The 24,166-nt window shown below is 32.9% G+C and overlaps 1 protein-coding gene and 1 long non-coding RNA gene across 2 annotated transcripts in view; both read left to right on the plus strand.

Moving 5' to 3' along the window:
- Window positions 1-4,109, plus strand: part of LOC306646636 — a 71,824-nt gene extending 67,715 nt beyond the window's left edge. Inside the window, exons 3-6 of the long non-coding RNA XR_013759908.1 lie at window positions 117-158; window positions 770-888; window positions 2,585-2,684; window positions 3,951-4,109. This is a non-coding gene — a long non-coding RNA (uncharacterized lncRNA). The remainder of the gene's footprint in view (window positions 1-116; window positions 159-769; window positions 889-2,584; window positions 2,685-3,950) is intronic.
- Window positions 1-24,166, plus strand: part of LOC306646601 (uncharacterized protein) — a 234,870-nt gene that overhangs the window by 121,619 nt on the left and 89,085 nt on the right. The gene's annotated exons all lie outside the window — the stretch shown is intronic.

Genomic DNA, 24,166 nt, shown 5'->3' on the forward strand with positions numbered 1-24,166 from the left:
ATGTGAAAAACTACATCACAAGAACAGTCTTGCTTTCATCTTATTTAGATTAGCAATTTTCAAATGTTAGTGTTAGCATTTATGTGGTTTTTCTCTTCCCCTTGCTTTGATTGCAGTTCCCCAGAGCAAAAGGATAAATGGTTCTCTTCCCTTCAGAGGTATTTTCTTAGTATAGTTATTTTTAAATTTTATCATGTAGTAAGTAAATTAAAAGTTTTAAGTAATACCTTCCATCTCTTTCTGTTGTCTCCAATCTACCACTTGAAGTTTTTTTAACATATCTATCTATTGAGTTCCATAAATATGAGGTTTCTGTGGAGTACCTTCAAAATCAAAGATGATATATCTCTATCATTGAGCTACAGACTAAAGTGCTCAACTAGGATCATGGGTTGGACCCAGAGTCCTTCACTCTTTTTTTCCATTTTCCTCTCCCCAACTAATGAAGAAAAGCTAATGAAAAGTGTTCATTGCTTTGTTTGATCTAGTAAAGTATCATGTGTTGTCTTCTTGTACTTATAAAGCAAGATGCCATACCCTTTTGAGAAAACAGGGAGGCTTTCAGAATAGAACATCATGCAGATGTGCCTGAAGCTTATCATTCTCAAGCCTCATATTACCTGGATCTTCAATTCCATTATTGTTAGCCCTCACTCCTAATGTCCAAAAAAAAAAAAAAAAATGGTGGGATATAGTTTCAATCCAGAGTATTTTGCCCTTGCACTATATTTACAACTTTTATTTGTTTATTTGTTATTTGTTTATTTAGAATCAGGGCCTAATTAACTTGCTTGGATTCTTAATTATTGAGACTGGACTCAAATTTGTGGACCTGCCTTAGCCTCCTGAGTCACTAGGATTAAAAGCATGTGTTACCACATCTGACAGGTACTAAAATTTTACAAAGCTTCTTTTAATCCATAACATAATCTATGTGATGAGACATTCATCTGCCTTTAAAACTGCTTATGAATATACTGAAAACCTTAGCAAAATAATTTTTTTTAAAGTAAATCATAGCAAAATCCATCTGACTTTGTTTTCTTTTGGGTTATCATTGCATTTTAGTAGATACATCAATGTGGAGAAAGAGAAAGACTACCCAAAAAGGAGTCTCATCAAAATATTCACCAGGGGCATTGGAAATTGTGTCTAGGTGTTTGTGAGCCAGGAAATTAAATTCAAATTCCTGCATAATGCAGAAACTCCATGACTAAAAAGATAGAAAGGCAGAAAGGTAGACAGTGAATGTGCTTTATAAGAAAGTGTTGAGAGATATTATGATGGAGAAACATTTTCTAGGATATATGTTTATCTTTGTGTACATGAAAACTAAACTCTAGAGGAAATGGAACAAGATAAATTAGCATTAATTTCAATATTTAGCATTTATGCTTGGAAAAAATTTCACTTTTCAGTTATGTCTTTCTTATCACTGATGTGAATGTTTTTCTGAGACATTTTGAAGAGAAAGAGTGAGGCTTAAATTACATCCACAGGAAGGGTGTTCCCTATTAGCACAAAGCAGTGTCTCCAAACATCTCACATCTCAAAAATTGTTTTGAAAATTTCTTCAATATTTGAGATTTTGTGGATTGAATACTTGCAGATAAAAAAGTGGATGATCTGGGAGAGGTATTTTAATGGATTAGACTGTTTATGCCAATCATATTGTTAAATAAATATTAAATCTTTAACCCAAGTTATTATATATAATATTTTGACTGAAGTTATGGTACAGGAATAAAGATGTTATCAATAAGAAAAAGATGGCAATATTTTTTTTTAAACTATCAGCTGTTATACTTTACAGCAGCTCAAAATCACATGGAATAATTGTTAGTGGGAAATATATAAAGCAAAAGAGTTATGTTTTAACAGAAGTGAAAGGTTATGCAAAAGTTCTGACCAATTCCTGAGCACCAGTTGCTATTGTTTGAGGGAAATACTCAATTTTTAAAAGTTTGAGACTAAAAAGTTTTTCTATAGCACAGTAGAAATAAAGCACACATACCTCAATTAAGATTTTGTGGCAGATGTTTATGTTATGGAATTCAAGGAAAAATCCCTTTTTTTTTTTTAGACACATCTTTTATTTATGAAAATATGTGTGTGAGGGAACCTGAATTACCACTCTCAATTTGACAAGAGCTGTGAGCAGGTTGGGGTACTCTGCTTTTATCACTGAAACCATGAATGAGTCAAGAATGAAGTGACACTATTTTGCTCTCTGATACAGTTTTAATGGCAACAGTCTCTTTCAGGGAGCCCTGTTTTCAGAGAGTTATTTTCCCAAATAGGAATGCATGCTTGGAAAATATGTTCATGTAGTCTTTTGCTTTTTTTGTGCACGACTTATGAGTTCTGCTAATATGGAAGAGAATACTTATATTTCTACTTTTGTCTGTCTTGCTATTTGTTTACTAGACAAAGAACTCTCCCTACTGAATTGCAATTGTTTTTCTCTCCCAGAAAGGCTTGCAGAGAAAAATATACTTCATGTAATTACTGCTATGAAAATATATACCTAATGCTAAGAAAAATTATCTCAGAAACAAGGTAATTTGTTTCTTCTTCACTATAGACTCCATGAAAGAGTTTCTTCAATTTTCTTCACTATAGACTCCATGAAAGAGTTTCTTCAAATTTCCATGAAACTTATATTTCAAGTTAAGGCTATGTATGTAACATTCCTTTGTTACTCTAGTAGAAGGCAGTTTCTGGGTTGGGCACTTCAAGTCTTCCCTATTGGTTGGGCTCTGAGTTACTTTTGCATAATCTTTGGACCTACATGGAACACTTTAGAAATCAATGCATTTAAAATTCTTTTTATAAAAATTAAAATTCAGTTAATCAACAACTTTTGGAGGCAATTTGTTTTTTCAAGTAATTGGCCTAAATGGGAAAAATATTATAAAAGAAGAACATGTAAATTATCAGTGGATTTCATGTTGCTTTGCTTTTATATACTTTGTGTTTATATCATTTTGTGACCATTTATTCTGCTTTTATATGCCAGGTCAGCTCTGTCAAGTATAGAGCCCTAATGGCTGATTTATTTGACAGTTATCTTATGTAAAACATATGTGCATAGTCAATACATTTTAGGTAGCATTGCACTGTATGCACTGTCTTTGGGAATTCTGTGATCTCTATAGATACCTCAGAATTCTTTTTGAGTTTGCTGAAGATTGTCCTTCTATTTTCAATTTAGTTTAGCACAGAGCTAGTAAAGCTCACCTTTTTAATGACAGAATTGGAAAAGAGGAACTGAGTTTTCTAAAAATTTTTTCAGTACCTTTTGTTAGGACTCTCAATTTTCAATCCTAAAAGATTTCAACAACAACAAAAAAATCTGGGTAGCCATAGTAACAGACACATAGAAAATACCCAGTAAAATTTATGCTTTAAATATATCTAGTCATGGTCATAATCTAGTCATCTAGTCTAGTAATAATCAAAATTCTTATTTTGATTTTACCTCAGCTGCTTTTAAAACAAATAAAGACATAAACATCCCCACTATAAAAAGAGCATTCAGGAAGAAATATAATATAGTTTTCTCTTTTTCTTATTCACATTGCATTATGGAAATACAGTAATGGAAATTAAGCAGAGCAACATCGTTGAGTGTTATGGGTGTGTGATTGGGAGTAGCCTTCATGTACTCTCTTCAAAAATATTTCATCTTCTTACTTGGTTAAGCTCCTATATTTTGTGAATCATACAGCATAAGAACAATACATATTTTATTAAATGAAATAATGTATCAGGGAATGAGTGTATCTTATAATCAAAGTTTTATATTCTACTTAAGTCCTATGCTTTCCACTGTTCACAATTAAAATTAAGATTTGTTCTTGAATGATTATTGGTTGATTATTATTTGTTCACCTGTCTGAAAGTCATTATTTACAGCTGTACTTATTTCTTTTTTATACTATAAAAAGAACTCAGATACAGCAAGTGAAGTTGTCAACATGTCATTACCAGTGCTAAGGATAAATATAAGTTACCTTGCTGGATATTCTTAATGTTAAAGAGACTGTGATAAATTATATACAAAGTAGTATTTAATAATTCAGTTGTAAATATTGTCCCTCCTATTATTCGACAAGTCATTATCAGAGATACTAATGATATTGTATACTTAAGAATTGTATACTTAAGAATTCTCCATAGTAGAATTTTCATATAAATAACATTTGACATATTTGGTGGCTGCAGGTTCTGAGGATGAAATGATTGATGCCTCTAGTAAAAAAAAAAAAAAAAAAAAAAAGATTTGTTTGGATAATGGACTTGAAAAGCATTAATATGAATAGCGTAATCTTCCTGGTTACTTTTGGCCTTTGCTTCTTTTTCTTTTTTTAAACCATTTTTTAGTGAAAAAGATGGAATATTTGAGGATGACTGAGGGGTGGGGAGATTGAAGTTTGTCTCATTGCTTTCCTTATAAGCTATGTAAACAACACAAAGTGAGCACTTATAGTAATAGGAGCGACATTTAGAAGACTGAAAAGTAAGGAAAGTACTTGAACAACATTATTTCTTCAGAGAGATTATTGTTATAAAAATACAATGACTATGATGGGTTATGACACATTTAAGATATGTCGTAGTATTATTGACTGCATTTACATTTGCACTTACACAATTCCATACTAAGCCCTTAAGAATTCAGGGAAGCCAAACTTTGGAATATGGCTTATTAGCAAAATTTAGTAATGTATTTACAGTATAATTAATTTTTATATGAATTCATAAACCAGGCACATCTGCATTGATTTCTTACCTAGGTAATTATATCTTAGTAGAGAGTGAATAGTTTGGGATAAATAAATTGAGCTTAATCAATATATGAATCATTTTATCTGTGCTTTTCCTTTAAGCAAAGGGAATGATCTGCTAAAGCCAAAAGTATGACTTTAATTAGAAATTGGAACTCCTCAATTATACTGGCTCTAGGGGACTTTTATGATATTTCTATACACTACATAAAAATAAAAAAATTTTATGAGATTTTTCTTTCTCTTTTACTAGGGGATAGAATGGAGGAAGAAATGACAAATTGTGAAATGAAGGGGCAAATAGAGGTCTGTATGGTATTCTTTGTAGCCAGAACCTTCCATTCTAAAGGCAGTTCCATGATTTTTAATTGGAAGTTAAGCATAAGGATATGAAATATTGCCAAGGGCATTGACTATCTCTGTTCCAGCTTTATTTAAAACATTTTTAGCCCTTCTAGAGGATTCAGCACAGTCAGTGTATCTTAATTTTATTTCTTTCAAGTGGGGCCTGTATTGTTTAAGGTTTAAAAATCTGATATCAAGTGAATAATTTTATTGTTTTCCATGACTTGTCCTATCCTCTAGATAGAATTCTTGTCCTTACTCTCCCCAGGGCTGAGCTTGTCCAACCTAAAGCCATTGAACACTGATAACTACCTATTTCCTAAAAGCTTGTTGGATATTTTTCTTTACATTAGACACAGCATTATTTATAGCTTTCTGGACAGTAAAGTTGCCTTTGAAGGGTCATATTAGAGGTTAAGTCTAACAGTCTCTGAGAAATCCAGAGAGATCCCAGAAGTGAAAAGTCTACAAAAGAGATTAGCTTTGGAGAAATGAGATTTTTGTTTTTCCCTTATGAAAGGTTCTGACAGTGGTGTTGAATTCTGTGGGCTTACATAGTGAGAGTCCAGTTTCATACAGTTTGTAGTTTCCTAGCCAGGGCTGGGAAGAAAAAAAAGTAGGGTTCCCAAGTTGTTTTGGGGAATGAGAGATGGGTTGAAGAAATCAGCACCACTGTCTTTAAAAAATACCATGGCCACCCCATGAACTTGAATAGATTTCATATCATCTCCAGGTTTTCCTTTCTGCAAAGCACAAAAATGCCAAAACATATTCTCCTCCAATACCAGGCAGAAGGTTTACAATGATGTTTATTTTTTTTTTCTCCAAGGGCTCTGAGAACAATTATCAGTTGTGAATTGATTCTGGAAAAGAAGTGGCACTATACTCACTCATTGGCAAGTTTCTGTAAAATCTAAGATAGCATTTTGTTTTAATTATAATTCTAAGTATATCAAAATTGGTCTAGGGTCCTTAGCTTAGATAATATTAAATGTAAATTTCATGTAGTATGAATTTAACAAATATCTACAAGACTTTACTGTGTGCTTAACAATAATATCTTTTCACTTAAAGGTAGCTAATGGCATAGTCAGGAGAAGAAAGGAAATTTTTCTCCTTCCTTTTTCAATTGATACTAAACTGTCTCACCAAGCTATTTTTTAAAGAAATAAAAATTAGCATTAAATTTTACCTATAAATTTGATTTTCACATTCAGTTTTTGAATTCCCTGTTCTCTTTACTACTTAATACTATGTTGGCTCTGTAGAAAATGATTTTTAATTCAATCATGACATCTTAGTTGGTTAATAATTATGAAATAACTATCCTGTGAACAAAATTTCCTCAGGAATCATAAATAAATAAAATAAAATTAACCCATTGTGATTCTTAAGATCTTCACTAATTCACCAAATACTACATTGCTAATCAATTTAACTATTTCTTTTTGTTTTTCACTGTGGCCAAATTTCACAGCATTTATTTCAATAAATAGTTGATAAATAGGTTGCAACTCACCTTATTTCAATTTTTTAGCTAACAAATTTCTTGATACATAATTCAATTCAGTATAATTAACAGATATGGAGCAATTAAAACATGGGATACTATCTTTAGAAGTTTTTTTTTGTTTGTTTTTTTCTGGTACCAGGGGTTGAACCCAAAAGTGCTTAACCATCAAGCCACATCTCTAGTCCTTTTTATATTTTATTTTGAGACATTGTCTCTCTATGTTGCTTAGGGCCTTGCTAATATGCTGAGGTTTATTTCAAACTGGTAGTCCTTCTGCTCCTGCCTCCTGAGGTACTGAAATTATAGTTGTGTGCCACCACTACTGGATTTGACAGCTCTTGAGATCAGGACAACAATCAAAATGATGACAATTTGTTAAGAATTTTAAAATAAATTTAAACAGATATTGTGCAAAGTATATCATAAACATTTTTTATAATCCTTCAATTTTCAACTATGTTACTTTTGAATATTTCACATTGTTTCAAGTGATCTGAGTAATCTAAAATCAGAGTTTTGTATAAAATATTTCTGTGCATTCTCATGCTCAGACTTGGAATATAGAAAATCATGAAGAATTGACCTGAGGGCAAAATTGACAGCATTTCAGATATCTTATTTTTCAAATTTGTTGGAAAAACAAATGAAAATGAGAGTTTTCATCAAAAGCCAGAGGTTTACTTAAAATAATTATTTTTGTAGACTAGTTAAAACTAGATAGAAACTTCCAGGTTTGCAAACATTATTGCTAGACCTTACAGAAATTTCATGGAATATAATATTAATAAATGAATTTATTTCTGTTGTTATAGAAACCAAGTTTTTGCATTTAGCACTGAAAATTATAACAGTTACTATAGTGGAGGAGGCGAGAATGGAGGAAGGAGGGACTGTATAGAAGGAAAAGAGGGGTTGGGGAAAGGGAAAAAATAACAATGAATCAAACAGCATTATCCTATGTAAATGTATGATTACACAAATGGTATACATTTACTCCATGTAGAGTGAAACAACATGTATCCCATTTGTTTACAATAAAAATAAATTTAAAAAATAACAGTTACTATAAAGAGTAAATATGAAAACAACTTTATATCATATACTATGCCATGTAGAAAGAACAGTGAGAGTTTATGAAGTTATATTCAGCTGTAAGAATTGAAAAGAAATTGCCATCTAACTAAAAAGTCCACAACATGAGAGTATTTGTGTATTACACCTAGAGGCAATTATTAGAGTACCAGAGAGAAAAAAATCATATTTTGTTCAGATTTCAGGGTTTAGTATTTCTAGCTTGTAAATCTTACTCTGCATCCATTTCTATGTTTTGAATCCTCTGCAATCTTCCTTGGAATAATTACCTGTGAAAACCAGATTGTAGCAGAGAAAGAAAGGCAGAAATCAAGTCAAACTGTATGAATATTCCTTTATAAAATAAAAACAATTAATTATAGATGGGCACAATACCTTTATTTTATTTATTTATTTATTTTTGTGGTGCTGAGGATCAAGCACATGATAGGCAAGCACTCTACCACTGAGTCACAAACACAGCCCCAGTTCCAGTGTTCTTGAGTAACTGCTATATATATTCATAAAAATAAAGAAATGTCCTTTCAAGAGAGACATGATAGATAAGAGTGATGCTTCACCTATATATCACTTTGTTGTTGTCATTTAAATTATGTTAGCCACTAATATTTACTTATACTGCTTTTGTTATTAGTAAATACTTTAAATCTTTGGATTTGAGATCATGGGAAAACATGGATTTGGTAAAGGTTTACATATCTACTACTACTATAATTATTATTATTATTTGAAGCTGGGGATTGTACCCAGGGCCTTGTGCATGCAAGGCAAGCACTCTACCAACTGAGCTATATCTCCAGCCTACATATCTACTTATTGTCAAAGAAGAAGCTAGAACACTTTTTAATGCTCTTCACTGATAATACAGAACCAACGTTAATGCAGCTCACAAACTGATGTGAATACTCATTTCACAAAAGATGTTTTTAAAGAAATGTTTTTTTCTAGTTATACTTAGTCCTCATAATAGTATTTGGGAAGGACTCTTGCATTAGGTAGTTTTTGCCAACTATAAGAGTGTATATGGTAGAAATTCAGGCAACAGACAGATTCCTTACAGCAAAACCCAAATAGTAAACTGTAGTACATTTTGGTTTGGAGCAAACTTAGTCACAATACTAGCCACCATAAAGTCTTATGTATAGATTTTTCCCTTTTATAGGAGACAAATATCCCTATGGAATAAAAATGTGCACTCTTCATGACACTGCACTCTGACACAGAGATCAAAAGTACTGCACCACCACTTCCAAACTCCTACAGTTCTTCCTCATGGAAGAGGTTCCCTCTAGAATGCAGTGCCAATTCATCCTGAAACCCTGGCACCAGGCTGGGTCTCAGGATTCAAATGGTGAGTTTGCTTTTCCTCCTTTACAAGAACCTTCCTTTGGCACAAGATTTTCTTCCTGAGCACAAATTTAGTACAAAGACAAGGATCCAAATTTTCATCCTGATGAAGTACTTTTTCTTTTGATTTTTCTAGTGTTTTAAAAGAAAAAGCTGAAGGTTTGAAAGACTATGGTTTTATAAGTAAGCAATAGGCATGACTTCTTTATAAGTAGCAGTAAGTAGCAATATAGTCACTCCCTTTTTTTCTTCAGCTTTTCCTTTTAACCTCTTGCCCATAGCAGAGTCAAAGAAGATATAAGTGCTTCTTTGTACTCAAATACACTACATGTGTGCTCCCTGAAGTGTTCAGCATTATATAAAGGAAGTTATGCCATTGATGGGTATCAGAAGACAGTGAAGTCTTACCTGGATACTTGTACTGGTTAGTATGTGAGCACTAACATGCTTTCTAGAGAAGTCTCTTCTTAGCTGAATAATCTGATATACATTCTGTGTGAAATTTCTCTTTCTTACTCATCCCATAGTATGGATTCTTACATGGTAAGGGTGGTGATCAGTGAAAAAGTCCCATAATTTACCATACTTTTGCTCTTCCTTAAAGTATGCAAGTATGACTTCATAAGAAACAAAAGAAAATGGATATAAACAAAAATAAGTGTGATTTGAAAGAGAAATAGAATTTGTACATCTGCATTTTTCATTCTGAACCAACTAAAGGATCCAGTGAACAATGTCATTGTGCTTTGCAAATGAGCAAACTTGGGCTCAAGAGGGAAAGTGTAGACTTCACGTGGTCATTGCGGACAACTCACTTTCTGCCACATGTCAAATTATGGGCATGATCTGAATGCAAGATTAAATTTTAAAATATTTTGTCTTCCTATGACACAATTGATGAAGTATTAAAGAAAAAATGCCTCATACTACTTCTAACTTTATTGTATAATAACACCATTTTGTAGAAAAATTGTATCCAAACTTAAGGAAAATTGACAAATCACCATTCATTGTAAAGTTTTATTTTTTTATTTGATTTAGGTATTACACAGTATGATCCTTTAAAAGAGAACTTCCCTTAAAGCTTTTAAAATTATTTAGTTAACATTATTATTTTCATACTAAAACAGAGTCTCTTAAATAACTGGAACATTGGTATGTGCTGTGTCTCCTTTCTGCCACTCTGACACTTGACATGGTCTGTTGGAGTAGAAGCATCTGACACTTGACACGGTCTGTTGGAATAAAGGACTCAACACTTGACAGTTCTGTTGATCATCCTCTCTCTTGGGAGCCATAGGCATGGCATGTCTCCATGTGTAGTTGCTTTTAATATTAATAATCAATATATTAATAGAAATTTATTGGAAAAGACACTGGGAAGGTTATACTGTATTGGGACACAAAATGTGCACATAAAAATTTGGCAGTAATACATAGATAAAAATATATGAAAAATAAACAATTGTAGCTGTGCTTGCGTTTAAGGAGGCTGTGATTACTTTAGTATAATAATAGTTGGATAAAGGGCATTCCTCTGAGCTTGGATGCAGTGTTTAGTCTTTGTTGCTTCTTAGTTTCAATAGTTGATTGCAGAGTTACTTTACATAATAAAAACTTTAAGGTTAGTCATAAATATAATTTGTGCTTTTCCTATGTTAGTCTAATTCTTTGAGAATCAGAATAAGATTGTAGTCTGCCATTATATAAAATTAGAATAGACTATTAACTATAATTTGATTTCTTTGCCCTTTAATAATAGTAATGTTTCTCACTGTTAAACACTGGAGTTCATGGTGGGGGTGGTTTCTCAGAAAATCTAGTGATGTGTTTGTTCTGAAGGTTAAAGTCTGCCAGATCATGGTGCCCTCAGTTTAGATGAGAGAGAGGTTGTTTTAATCTACCTGGTAAATAAGATTATTTTGTTCTGGATTGTCATACAGAGAGAATGCGTACTTTGAGAAGCATAGATTGTACTTTTGAAGGTTTTTCTTGTTTTAAACTAACCAAAAATGATATAATCATTACTAAAGAAAAATATCTATAAAAAGACTGGCAGAAAAAATACAGATTCAGCCTCAGAACACTTGGTGTCTCTGTGTGCTATTTCTCCACCATGCCGATGACTCCCATCCACCTAGGACCTCTGAACCCTGATAGGGCTGGATCCTGACAGGCATGATTTTTTTTTTAAACTATTGTCACATTGACTCAATTTTAAGTTTTGGGGGGACTGAATAGTTACAACTGCTTTCTGTACCCTTTGTTCATTTTCTGTTCATTATGTTTTTCTTTCTAGAAGCCCAGATTCCTTTTTTACTGCAACCTTCTGTGCTCTGCCACTTTCTCCATGATTAGTGCCATCACATTTTTATTCTTGCCTCCATGCACAACTTAAATCCCATGTTTATCAGGATAAGAACGCTCTTGAAGATATATTGCTTGATCCTCCCTAATTTTCCCTACATCTGAGAATATCTCACCTCTTGCTGAACTCTAAGTACTCCTAGAGGAAATCATACAGCAGAAAGGCAGTTTAGAATCAATAATGTTCAACTCAAAAGGCTCAAAACCCGTATTGGCTGGCTGTCTTAACTATGTTTTTCTAAGGTAGTTTCCAATTTTTTTCAATCATGTTTTATACACATCCCCAAACTTGCACAGATAACTTTACCATGTTCTGTTGAACATCACCCTCAAACATTTTTACACTCCTGAAGTTGTTAATGGGTCAGTTATCAGGAACTCCTTTTCATGAATCTCCAGATCACTATTCTGCTAGCTTAATTGCAAGTTGTTCAAATCTGCCCACAAATATCTGATCTAGGTGTTAACCAGAGATGTTAGGCAGAAGTTGTCCACAAAACTTAGTGTTTCCTACTATTTTATTTTTCTTCTTTCTGGCATTCTCTCTTTCCATAAGCTATGGGTGTCACTATCTTTATTTCTAGTTCTGAAAGCCAGCCAGACTAAAGGTTTCTCTTAAAATATTTGTCAAACTCCTCTGCCCCTTTTCTTTCCTCATGCTAAAAAAATGAATGAAGAAAAAAAACCACACCCCAGTGCCATGCCATTGCCTTCTTCCAAGTGTTAAACTTTTACCCCCTGTATTCTCTATCTTAATTTAGTCATTCTTTGGTGGCCTAATGCAAAATTAGTTCTTTGTTCAATGCTTTTAATTTTTATCTGTGCTTTTGTGCAGGGGGTAGGGAAGAAGAGGAGTGGCCCAATTAGAAGTAAATTTTAAAGTGTCTCTTTTTATATTTAAATGGTGTGAAAATCCATAAATCTTCATGCTGGAGTTAAACATTTTGGACACTATGGTATGGTAAAAGCGTAATGCCTATTTCATTTCCCTTAACTCTGCCTATGTTTTCTAATAACACCCTTTCCCCACATAAGCCCTTTCTGACTTTTAGTGTAAAGCACTGAGCTCATTGCCCCAGTTTCACTTCCCTCCTACCCACTGAGTAGATGTGACTTACTTTCTTCAGAGTGTTGTTTGATGCTTTCTTCCTCCCTGATGATGTTTCATCTACTCCTATACCTGCTTTTATCTTAACCACCACTAGTCTTGCTCCCTTCACTGAAACCAGTCTTGTTTCCCATATGAGTCACTGTGAACAGGATAATCTCATTCATTTTTGTGGAATTCCATGCTGCCTTCAACATACTTTCTAATATTGTGTACTGGAAAAATATGTGAGAGATTTTGCAGTTGTAAAGGAAGGAAAAAGTAATCTAGAAAATTAGTCCTTTATCTCCATTATCAATAGTAGAGTGAGAAATCAAGTAATAAACATTGCTTTTTTTTCTGGAGAAACAACTTAATACAAACAATATCTCTTATTTTTTTCCTCATCTTGCCTTCTTTTTTTTCTCTCTTACCTTTCTTCTTCTCACATTGTTTTTTCCCACTATTTAATTGTGGCCTAATCCAGTTTTCAACATTTTTACATAGCTAGTCCTTATCTTCTATAATGGAAAAATATATGTGTGGGCATGAAGCACTTCATAAAATTGTTTTTTTCTTCAGTAAAAAAAACAAACAAAAACTTCCTTTTACCTGTGAAATTTTGGGAGATAAACTCAAGCAAACAATTCAGTGAAATCCCAAAAGAAACATGTAAGTTTCTCCATGATTTATAATTAATTATAAATATAATGTAACATCATAGGTTTTCTTTTTATTAATAATGAACTGCTATAAGAATTTTGCATCTTTTCAGCCACTGTAATAAACATATTCTAAAGTAGATATTGCAGAAGCAAGGATAAGTGAATTTCACTAGTTCTTCATTTTCTATTTTTCTGAGATTCAGAGTGGATATTCTTAGAATATCTATCATAATCTGGGCCACATGCCATAGTTTGAGCACTAATTTGGACACTTCACCCATCCCAGCAAAATCTCCCAAGCGAGGACAGCTCTTTGGAATGCCTCTAGCAGATATCTGTGAGGATAACCATCTACCTAAACCTGTACTGGAAACCTCTTGGTCTAGACTGTAAACTATGGGTAAAGATATTTGGAAAGAAAGTTCTCTGGAATGCAAATGTGTCTCCACATGGGAAAATGATAGACACATTGGCATTAGCTGATCATTTTATTCTTACTTCAAAAATTTTAAGAAACTCACGTAGCAATTGCAACATAAGGAAGAGATCTAATATGTTTCATGAAAAGCAGCATAAACCTGCTCAGATAAATTAGGACTATGCTCTGCAAAGAATAAACATTGCCCCTCACATATCCTTTCTCAAACTCCACACAGTTCTTAAAGTCTTCTTTGTCACTGTAACAGAAGAGACTTCTCAATCTTGTGTTTTCTGAAGGTTTTAAGACTGGTGTACATGTATTTCCACAATCTCTTCATCAAGATATATTCTGTGGGGTATAATTTTTCCTTTTTTTCATAGAATGGGGCCTGACGAAAACCACTGAGCTTGCATTTTATTCCCATGACACATAAAAAACACTGATAAGAACATTTATTGAGGGATGGAGTTGTTGTATCAGTGGTTAGAGAACTTGCCAAGCATGTGTGAGGCACTGAGTTGAATTCTCAGCACCATATATAAATAAACTAATAAAATAAAGGTCCATCAGCAACTAAAATTTTTCTTAAAAGAGATCTTTAATGAGTATCTAGTATCCTTCAAGCTTTGTAATAAATGGATGGCATTTTATTGTTATGTTGTACCTGTGTTATATGGCAGGACACTATGATTGTCATTTTATCATTTTATATTTTACAACCAATTTAAGGGGCAGTTATTATTATTCATTCAACATCGTTACCTTAAAATGAAAAAGTAAACCACAGATATAAGGTTACATATGAAATAACTGGCTTTCAAATCTCACAGACTGCTTTGTCTCCAAAATATTTTCTTTTTCAACACTTGCAGGTAGAAGACATACAAATAGAAAAACAAGAATTAGAGAAAAACTTAAAATCTCAGTAATTTTAAAATATATAATGTTATTATTAAATATAGTTACCATGATAAACAAGAAATCACCTGAACTCCTTTTCATCTAGCTGAAACTTTGTATCAATTGACCAATATATCTAACAGACCCAAGTCCCTGATCACCACCACAGTGTTTTCTTAAATTGACTTGAACACTTGTAGTCAGCTACCTGGCTCTGGTGCCTCACTGCTCTCTAATTGGCCTCTGAGAGTCAAAGAAAGCAAATGCCTGTTCTCTTGATTATACATCTCAGGCAGTCAGCTAACATAAGGTCTTGCAGAGAATTAAAAGAAAACTGAATGATGGATATGAAGTAAACCTGAACTGTGAGTCTGTTATTCTACTATTGTTTTAAAGGTGAAGTCCATCTTCAAATATCCAATGTATTGAATTATGGGAGGAGCAAGATACAGGGTTTGTTTTAGTATGTGTAATATTTCTTTCTGGAAAGAGCTAGAAGGTGTCCATAAAAATTCTCAAAGATGATATTGGACTTCAAAGTCAAGACCATTATAAAATATGTCAGATGTGCTTTAATTTTTTCTTGTACAACTACTCTCAGCTTCTGCCACCACTATGCACAAATCAAATTAAAATTTAAAAAAATATTTTGTTCTTTCTAGCTATACATGAAGTAGAATCTGTTTTGACATATTAATACAAACATGGAGTGTATCATTCTTATGTTATTTTTAAATTTAATGTTTTTTTATACATGACAGTAGAATCCCTTTTGATATCATTAACAAGGAAGGATTCTATCTTATTCTAATTCAGTACCCCATTCTTGTGGATTGTTACACGATGATGGGTTCACTGTGAAGTTTTCACATATGTACACAGGAAAATTATTGTCAGATTCATTCTACCATCTTGCTTTGTTTATGACACCTTCTTCCCTCCATTCTTCATTGTATACTCTACTGAGCTTCTATTTTATCCCTTATTGTGGGTTAGCTTCCACATGTTGGAGAGAAACATTATTCCTTTGGATTTTGCACACTGGCTGCTTCACTTAGCATGATAGTCTCCAGATCCATCAATTTATTGGCAATGTCATAAAGCCATTATTTTTTTATGGCTGAGTAATACCCCATTGTTGGGTTTTGTGTGTGTGTGTGTGTGTGTGTGTGTGTGTGTGTGTGTTTATCACATTTTCTTTATTCATCATCTTTTGAAGGACACCCTGGTTGGTTCCATAGCTTAGCTATTGTCAGTTGAACTGCTATTAACATCAATGTAGCTGTGTCACGAGTATGCTGATTTTAACTCCTTTGGATATATACCAAGAAATGGGATAACTACATCAATTGGTTGGTTCCATTCCTGGTTCTTTTGAGGAATCTACATACTGCTTTTCAGCGTGATTGCATCAATTGACAATCTCACCAGCAATACAAGTATGAGTATACATTTTCCCCCACATTCTCACCAACATTTATTGTTACTTGTATTCTTGATAATTGCCATTCTGATAGAAGTGAAGTGAAATCTCAGTGCAGTTTTAATTTGCATTTCTCTAATTGCAAGAGATGTTGAACATTTTTCACATATTTCTTGACCATTCATATTCTTCTTTTGAGAAGTGTCTGTTTAGTTCCTTTGCCCCATTTATTGATTTTTTTTTTTTTTGGTGTTAAACTTTTTAAGTTCTTTGCACACTCAGGAAATTATTTGAGGTGCAGATGGCAAAGATTTTCTCCCACTTTGTTGGCTCTCCATGTTCTTGAGTGTTTGTTCTTTGTGAAGAAGCTTTTTAGTTTGATGTCATCCCATTTATTGATTTTTTATTTTAATTATTGCACTTCAGGAGTCTTCTTGAAAAAGTTGGTTACTAAGTCAACTTGATGGCATGTGGGGCCTTTATTTTCTTCTAGTATGAGCAGGGCCTCTGGTCTAATACCTAGGTGTTTCATCCATGTTCAGTTCAATTATTTGCAGGGTGAAAAAGAAGGGTTAAATTCCATTTCACTACACACGGATTTCCAGATTTTCTAGCACCATTTTTTGAAAATAATTATCTTTTCTCCAATGTATATTTTTGGTGACTTTGTCCAGTATGAGATTATTCTATTTTTATGGTTTTGTCTCTGTGCCTTCTATTCTACTCCGTTGGTCTTCTTCCCTAATTTGGTGCCAATAACATGCTGTTTTTGTTACTATAACTATATAGTATATTTGAACATATGGAATTGTGATGCCTCTTGCTTCACTTTTTTTGCCAAGGATTGCTTTTACTCTTCAGGGCTTGTTATTTACCCAAATAAATTTCATGTTAGATTAATTACCAGATATATTTTTTAAGATTATTGTGAATGAGATAGATTTCCTAATTTCTTTTTAAAGTTGATTCATTGGTGGTGTATAATAGCATAATTGATTCATAGCATTTTGCAGAATTCATTTATGAGTTCTAGAAGTTTTCTGGCAGATATTTGTCTTTTGTAATTTGTTCTTTTTAGATATACATAACAATAAGGATATTGTGATATATTTATAGAAATATGGAGTACATCAAATTCTAATTGGCATCCCAGTCTTGTGATCGTACATGATGTGATTCATTGTGTTGTATTTATAAATGTAAGGAAAATTTTGTCATTTATTCCACTGTCTTTCCATTCCCTATACCCATTCTCTTCATTTCCCTTTGTCTAATCTACTTAACTACTATTCTTCCCACTTCTTCTTGTGTTCTAGCATCCAGAGAGAGCATTTGACCTTTGTATTTTGGGGATTGGCTTATTTTAGTTAGCATGATAGTCCATGCTAAGATTCATCTATTTACTGGCAAATGTCAAAAAGTCATTCTTCTTTATATATGAGCAATATTTTATTGTGTATTTATACCACATTTTCTTTATCTATTCATCTGTTGAAGGGCTCCTCAATTGGTTCCATAGCTTAGCTATTGTGAATTGAGCTGCTATAAATATTGATGTGTTCACATCACTGTAATAGGTTGATGTTTTTCTTTTCTTACCAGGGATTGAACCCAGGGTACTTAACTGAGTCACAACCCCAACTACCTTTTTTATATTTTATTTAGAGACAAGGTCTTTCAGATTTGCGTAGGGCCTTGTTAGACTGTCTTTGAACTCCTGATCCTCCTGCCTCTGCCTCCCAAATTGCTGGGACAGTATACTGATCTTGACTCCTTTGGATATAGAGTTTTTGGTTCTTCAAAATATAAGGTCATGTCATCAGCAAATATAGTTTGATATCTTATTTTTCTACTTATTTCATTTTAATTTCTTTCTTTGCCTAACTTCAAGGACTATGTTGAGTAGAAGTGGTTAAAGAGGGCGTACCTGTCTTGTTCAAATTGTTATAGGAAATGCTTTCAATTTTTCTCTATTTAGAATGTTGGCCTTGGTTTTGATGTATATAACTTTTACAATGTTGAGGTATTTTTCATCTATCTCTAGTTTTTCTTTTTCTTATTTTTTTTTTTTCTGCATTGGTGGGTATTGAACCCAGGGCCTTGTGCATGTGAGGCAGGCACTCTACAAACTGAGCTATATCCCCAGCCCTCTAGTGTTTTTAAGATGAATGGATACTGTATTTTGAAAAATGCTTTTTTTTCCCATTTATTGAGATAATTTGTGGTTCTTCTCTTTAAGTCTAATTCTTTGATGAATTACATTTATTGATTTATGTATGTTGAATCAACTGGGCATCCCTGGGATTAATCATGAATTTTAAAATAATCTGCCGGTTTCCAGCCCTAGCAGGAGTCCATGGGTTCCACACTGGTAAATGGGGCGCGGGGAGACAGCGTCGGCAATGGATGGAGAATGAAAGACACAGACTCTAGTTCTGCTGCAATCAATCCCACTTTATTCTGGGAAAGACTGGGTTTATATACACTTTTCTTCAGGCTATGATGACAGGCTTGTGATTAATAAAATCAAAGAAGTTTCCAAGGCATAGGCAGATTGTTTTTACTGAAAGATTGTGAGAAATCAGTAACCATACAGATTACAATTATTTTAAGAATATTTAACTAAGTCAATGAGCTAATACAATGTTTATTTCATTAATATCTAAACTCTATGTGACCTAAGACTATTATTATTCTTGCAGTTAAAACGATAGACAAATAATCTCACATGACCATTTCTACTAGGTCCATCTGATTAATATCTAAATTGCTAAGTTACAGGAGGGCAACAGTCCCAATGGTTCCCATGGTTAAGTTTTTATACTAAATAGATTACATTGTCTTATGTAGCTCCTTTTCTCAGAACAGGACATTGTGTACCAATGTTTATTATAGTGGTGACCTATTCTTTGTAGGAAGGAAGGAATGTTGTGAAACCTTATTATTTTACCTTACCACCACACATAAACAAAACCATCATCTGGATTAAACCACCTTGTAGGAGACAGGGGGTGATCTATATCTACCTTCTCTAAGGACTTGCCTTTAGGGGGGTAGCAGGGCTTGCCATAGATGAAATAAGCTAGTTCATATCTAGTAGCTACTGTGGGAGGTGCTTTTTGCATACTCATGGTTGGAAAGACAGATGGTTCCGTGGCCAAATTTATGTACTGCATTACATGTTCATAACAAGCACCCCAGGAAGAAGACACATCACACAGTGGTAAAAGATTTTTTACCACTTGTGGCTGAGAAGGAGTTATAGTCCCTAATGTTTTATTAATATTCTTGGGAAATTCTGTAGTATGCCCTTCATCCTCAGTGATTACTACCAAGGAATAGTATGAGTAATATAATATTAGAAATATAATGTAGAAAAGGCACCAGAGCCCGGAGGCAAGCATCTGGCATCTCCCAGGATGATGAGTCCTTGCAAACATCTTTCCCCCAGTGGATCCTTGTCAAGCACTGGTTGGGTTGCCAGGTGCGCCCGCAATAATCAAAGAAAATACAGAACACTTATGAAAGTATATAACTTACTTATGGTGACTTTCTATTTCACTGACTTTCTAATCAAAGTTTTCAAAACTACATCTTTATTAAGCTTTTGAAATAATTATAAAAGTTGCAATATTACAACTAAAAATGTAGACACAGATGTAAATTCTATTTCCATAACCATTTCACAAATACACCTTTCTCTCATTTCTTAGGACCTTTACTTTAAAAGTAAACTAGAAATAACTATTTGCTGCTTCTTTTACCTTAACCACATTTGACATTCATTATGGTTCTTACCCCTTACCCACGTTGACTGAAGTTACATCTATAGTTGTACAGTTACCGTGTTCTGTTTTTTGTTCCCCACATTCTTGGAAACTTCCAACATTTGTAAATCCTTAAGTCAAAGACCTTGTACCATAGCAGAGGTTTCTGTATACTTTCCTCGGGCTCCATTTTCCATGGGGTTGGGGTGCAGTGGATCCTAGTGTAGAAAAGGACCTATCTTGCATCCCAGGGCCTGTGACATGGAAAACAATTGAAGAAAAACTGGTGAAGACTTGAATATACCTCTGTACCAGCTGAGTGGCCAGATGCTCATAGAACCAACGTCATTTTTAAAAAATTAGATATTTCCTCATGTGGTTCATATGCTCCAAAAAAAAAAAAAAAAAAAAACCCTGTTTTAGACTTATGATGTAAAGTATCATTAAAGGGGTCTGATGGGCTTGAGCTAGATGAATCTTATCTAGAAGGTACCAATTTTTAATTACTCTTCAATCCTCAAACACAATCAAGTTACATGTTACATAGAGAATACTTAGCCAGATATATATGTCAGAGGTACAGATGTACCATCCCTTTTTTTCCCCACACAATTGGATTTTTCTCCCATCTCTTAACCTTAGAAAGTAAATTCTATGTTTGTAAACATTTCATAGCACCACACTTCTTAAAATTTCTTTCTAAATCTTTGAAGCTATTGCATAGAAGTTTTGATTAAGAAGGTCTGAATAGTGTTTTAAATTAAGAATATCATTTGTCCAAAAATAAACAGAAATTAAAAGTGATTCAAATGATTGAGACAAGTTAAATGGATTGCATTTTCTCATTGTGTAATTCTGTTTTACTCCTATAAGCAAAAGGAAGTGTTTCAGAAATAAAGATTTTGTAAAACTTATGATCAATTGTTCTTTCTTCATTGATGAATTTATAGATTGCAGAAATATTTTGAAATGGTTGCTTCTGATTTTCAATAATTTTTACTTATGTGGGTTTTCCTTAAATGTAAGACTAACTTTTCAAACTTAAATTTGAATAATATTGCTTCAGACCCTGTAAGTTTAATTTCTTAAATCTTTGAGTCTAATCTCAAATTTAATTTATAGAATCTCATTGCCAATGAATTGTAGAGTTTTGATGGCCTGGGCTCTGGTTTTGAAGGGTAAAAGCATTTCAGTTAATTACTACAATTTAATAAATATAATTCAGAACAAGAAACCACATCATTCTTAGTTAAGATAGTTGTATTTCTTAATTTCTTATTGGGTATCTGTAAGAGTTTATTGAGATGTAATGACATGTAACCTTTCAAATAAAGGTTTGAGAATTAATGATGTCTTATTTTCAATAAGATCATTAGCCTAATTTTCACTGAGATTTAAAAACATAGCATTTGCCATTCTCACATTATTTTTTTTTTTTTGCACTGGGAATTGAAGCCAGGGTCAGTTTACTGATAAACTGCATCCAGTCCTATTTATTTATTTTTTTTTTTATTTTGAGCATGTGCTTACTAAGATGCTGAGGCTGGCTTCAAACTTGTATTCCTCTTGTCTCAGATACTTGAGTCACTGGGATTATAGACATGTGCCATCATGCTCACTCACTCCCCCCTTTTTATTTATTTTTGTTTTTATTTTCATTTTCATTTTATTTATTTATTTGTGGTGCTGGAGATTGAACCCAGAGCCTTGTGCTTACAAGGCAAGCACTCTGCCAACTGAGCAATATCCCCAACCCTTTCTCTATTTTGTTTGTATTACCCCCTTTTTAATTACCAGAGATAGCTCATTCTAAATCCTACTTTTTGAGTGGTTGCTCCAACTAAATTTACTTTGGAATTATAAAAACATAATAATTGTACCCAGGAAAAGGTAACTTTGTGATGACATATCTGAATCACAACTATGTAGGTAGATTTCTACTGAAAGAGATAATAAAACATAGAAGTACTTTGAAGCACTCCATCTTCCCCCTTACTAACACTCCTTAAAAGTATGGTAATAAATTGACATGAGTACAAATATTTTCTTAAAATTTTCTAAGGACCTCGGTTATAGTTGATTGGTTCTATTTTTTTGTCCCCCATTTATATTTGATCATGTGGCACATAATAATAGTTCAATTGTGGTATCTTTTGTGGCTGGAGCCATACTTGACAGTGATATGCTCAAAAAGGTGAGGGTCTGTACCAATCCTGGGAAAGTTCATAAGCAGGGCAGAGATGCCCACATAATCAGCTAACCGTAATACTGAGGTAAAACTGCTTTTCTTAGCAATGTAAACATGATATAAGTAAAGGTTTTTTGTTGTATTCTACAAGACAAATATAGGTTAATGATGTGTTGTTCTATCAAGTTAAGATTCCCCAATTGCACAAATTTGCTTGTCTTCATGTTGTAAATAGAAATTTGCAAGAATATAGTCAATGATGTGTTCAGTGCTCAGACAATACAAATAGAGTTCTCTCTGCCTCAAATTTACTAACCTGGAAAAAAATTATAAGAACTTGTCCAGTCCAATTTTCAAGGAAACCTAAATTGTTCAGTTTCCTTGAGTGGTTTGCAAACAATGTGCTAGTCTGTTTTCTTCTGTGCTACTGAAGATCAGAACAATGAAGTAATAATGCTGGAAATAATCTATTGTTATGTGTAATTCCATGTCAAGTATTTTGGCAGTATGTGTGTGTGTGTGTGTGTGTGTGTGTGTGTGTGTGAATTTAATATCTTTCATTTTGAGAAGGCCTGTATTATTTTGTATGAGTTTCTTTTGGTAGGGAAAATTTGTGAAACATCCAAGAAAAATGTTCTTAAAGCAGTTGAGCCAGCTGATCTACTATAAGAGCCACAGCATGAATATTTTAATGTTCTTGTGTACTAAATGACTACTCATCAAACAAGCAGAATTTCACAGAGAAAATAGAGAGCTGATATACTTATGAAAGAAAATATCCTCAGCTTGGTGACTATCTTGTTAAATAATAATAGACTATTTCAGAACTAATACCATTATAATTGTATGTTTTTCTTTTTTGAAATTCTCTTTCCTGTATTATATCATTCTATTTATGATCTTGATATAACTTCTTCACAAATGATTTAAATTCTTTTGATAGGGTATGACATACGAATGTTTTGAATAATAGTTCATCTTTAACACATGCATGTTACAATTAATGAAGCAACTATAATTATTTTATAAGAGAAAATACAGCATTCATTATTGTTTACCAAAGAGACTTTGACTGAAATACTCTGTTATAATAAGCAGTGTCATAATATTTCATGTGGTTCAATCTTCAACTGCTGAAGGGGAATGAAAAAAGAAAAGCAAAACTACAGTGGGATTGTCTTGCAGATTGAGTTAGAATGTTCTAATATATCACATAAAATGGTATGTGAACATAATATAAGAAAGTAAAATTATTCTGTACCAGTATACAATATTTAATGTTAAAACATTCAGTTAAGAAATTTTGTGGAACCACAATTATTGAATCACATTTGTGCTAAATAATGATATTGATCAATCTCTTTGAGAACTATCAAAGAGCTTTGTCAGAAATGTCTCTTCTGCACTATATATTGCTAAGTGATACCCCTTTCCATATGTCAATAGTGACCTTATTTGTATAGTTCAAAAATTCTAAGAATATTTCAATACCTAAATGTTTATATGTATGTATGTTTTTTGTGTGTATATGAATATATATACACATATGTATATGTGTGTATGTATGTGTATATATACATATATATATATTTTTCTTTTTCTTTTTTTTTACTGTGCTGGAGACTGAATCCAGGACCTTGTTCTTGATAGGCAAGTACTCTACAAGCTAAGCTTTATCTCCAGCCCTATATTTAAAAAAAATTATATATTTTTGGATTGTTTTTTACATCACAACCACTCTGGAATAATAAGGATATCTCATTATTAAAACCTGCAGTGGACAGATTGAGACAAACATCATTACCCTATGTACACATGTGATTACACAAATGACATGAGTCTACTTCATGTAAAACCAGAGAAATAAGTTTTATCCATTTGTTTACAATGAATCAAAAAAAAAAAAAAAAAAGCCTGCAGTGAACTTTACTCAATGGTTAATTTGAGCCACTTCTCACCCTCCAGTATTCATTTTTTCTCCCAAAATTCTCCCACAAATTCACAATTGAACCATACAATTTAAAAATTGAAGTACCTGGGATTTATGGTTCACATCAAGACATCATTTGAGCAATTTTAAATGATGTATAGCTCTCCATGTAAAAAAGCTGTTTTGTAATCACGATTACCTTAATAAGAATAACAATTCTTATTAGCAATTCAGTACTCTTTAATACAATAACATATTATTTATTTTGGAGTAATATTTTAGACTTAGTGATAATATTCACTGCAAAATTATCACTAAGTACCATATCAAA

This window comes from Sciurus vulgaris (assembly GCF_902686455.1).
Source record: "Sciurus vulgaris genome assembly, chromosome: 16".
In the NCBI taxonomy this organism is placed as follows: domain Eukaryota; kingdom Metazoa; phylum Chordata; class Mammalia; order Rodentia; family Sciuridae; genus Sciurus; species Sciurus vulgaris.